We start from the raw sequence: 2,376 nt of genomic DNA, 5'->3' as shown, positions 1-2,376 counted from the left end.
TATATATAATATATATATTTTTTAGGTTCTAACCATTTTATTGATTAGATTTGTGTACAGTTGTAATCCATCATACAGGTGATATATAATAACATTCAAATATCTGACATTAATATAACTTATTGACTAATGCTAACATTAACACACAATAGTTCTATCTCTATTAACAATAAAAACCAAACCACTGAGCTTATCTTAGAAAACTTAAATTCAGGCCATTATTTTACAATTTGGAAGTCTGAGTAATCCAACTTTAAGATGACTTTCTCATTGTTGAAGTTTGCTTTGTTGATGTGGGATTTGGGACTTCCCCTTGTTTCAAGCCATTCCTGCATATGACACACCTTGGAGATGGGACCTTGCAATTGTCCTTGCACTGTGCCCTGGTCAGTGTTCTGGACCCAGCCTACCAATCCCAGCTTTTTACCCTCATCCTGAGTATGCTGATGGAAAAACACCCCTTGCACCTTCCCAAAAATTTCGTAATCCACTGATACCAGGGTGTCTCCTTCTGCCATGCTCAAACCCTCCTTGTCTTCCCCACCGGCCGCCGGGATCACTCTGGGACCACCAGGCCAATGGCTCACTAGCAGCCTATACTTTTTATCTTCAAAACAGACGACTCTTCTACTTGCTTCTCTGTGCATCTCACAGAGAATGTCACCAACCTAGTCCAAGCTGTGATCATCCCTAACTCATGTTTCTAAATCACATCACAGGGGACAGATCTTTTATAATTTTGACTTTCTATCAATAGCTTTCCCAGGTTTAAAGGAAAAGCCATCCTCTTTGCCATGATCTACAAGGTCTTGCATGATCAGTTCCAGGGCCAGTCTTTTGCTGTTTCACACACTACTTTTTCCAACCTTCCTGTGCTCCAGCCACACTGACCTTTATCATTTCCTCATACACATCTTCCTGACCTTAGGGCATTTGGCTTACTACTCTTCATCACTCTCTCATGGCTGGCTCTTTCATATTTCTTCCATCTTAACTGACATCTCTCTTCCTCAGGGAGGAGTTCCCTGTCCACCCAATCCAGAGTTGTACTTCCCTATTATTCTCTATCACAACACCCTGTCTTTTTTACTTTATGGCACTTCTCATACTTCATGAGAGCAGAGACCATGTCTGTCTCATTCACCACTGTGTACACAGTCCCAGAATCATGCCTGGAGCACAGTAACTATTTAATAAATGTTGAATGAAGGACAAGTTGGTATTGATGTCTCCTTGTGTCATGAAAAAATGTTTGCAAATATCCAAGATCACGTATTGTTTTAAAAAAATAAACATTTTTCTTAAACAACAGCTGGAAAAAATAATAAAATTAAAGAATTAAATCTTATTACCCATTTTACTTGTACGTAAACTTGGTTACATATTTCCAAGGAAGAATAAAAGATTCTAAGAAATAATTAAAAGTAGAACTAAAATAGCAGCAATTTTTTGCAAACCACACATTTCATGCATCAAATATTTTTTGAATGAAAGGGATAACATTTGAGTCTCTTCTGTGTCCTAGATACTGCTCTAGACAGGTTCTTTATCTCAAGACACTCATCCTCACAACCATCCTGTATCTTAGAAATCATTGTGCCTAATTAATAGATGAGAAAACTGAAGCTCATAACTGTCCAGTGACCGGCCTGAGATTATACAACTAATTAGGGCACAAGCAGAATTCAAATTCAGCTGCCAATTATGTTGCAGATGCCATCTGAAAAAAAAATCTATTTTTTTCTAATCATAATATTTTAAAAATCAATAAATGCCAATGCCATTTAACCAAAACTTAAAACATTGAATGAGAAAATGTTTTTACTTTGACCTACAGCATGAAAAGAGAAAGGAAAATATACTCTTTGGGCACTTTGGCAAGCACAGTACAGAACCCATAACAGGTCAATGACTGTTCATCATTTCAAAGATTTCTCAAATTTTAGTTATGGGTTTCTCTATCCTAAGGTAAACATTCTTTCCATTAAACCTATAATTTTATTTTTCCTTGCATGAATTTCCTTAATTATTAGTCTCTTTAGTAATAACATTCAGTGTTTTAATGACAGTTAGTACCTATTAGCATTTTTTGTAAGATTTTTCAATGGCAAATATACCACCTATATCTTTATAAGTTAGTCTTCCAGTAGCCATTGAATGTATGATGGAAATTATTATTTTCCTGAAGCTGAGTTTCTATTTCCTGTTCTTGTTTAGTGAGTTCAAATATGCATATAAAGTATACACATCTGACTGCCCAAGATGGGTGCATCTTCCTGGTATTTCAATATTCTGAGGAAAAGATGTCATCAATAACCCATTAAGAATTAAGTATTCCATCTTTTTTTAATCTCCTCACAGTTTCTGAAACATGGT

The 2,376-nt window shown here is 35.9% G+C and overlaps 1 pseudogene; it reads right to left on the bottom strand.

Annotated features, from left to right (window-relative positions):
* Nucleotides 1-218: 218 nt before the first annotated feature.
* Nucleotides 219-518, bottom strand: LOC108521246 (acylphosphatase-1 pseudogene; annotated as a pseudogene).
* Nucleotides 519-2,376: the final 1,858 nt, after the last annotated feature.

Source organism: Rhinopithecus bieti, unplaced genomic scaffold (assembly GCF_001698545.2).
Source record: "Rhinopithecus bieti isolate Rb0 unplaced genomic scaffold, ASM169854v2 scaffold_52521, whole genome shotgun sequence".
NCBI classification, from domain to species: Eukaryota; Metazoa; Chordata; class Mammalia; order Primates; family Cercopithecidae; genus Rhinopithecus; species Rhinopithecus bieti.
This window is presented reverse-complemented; position numbering and strand designations above follow the sequence as displayed.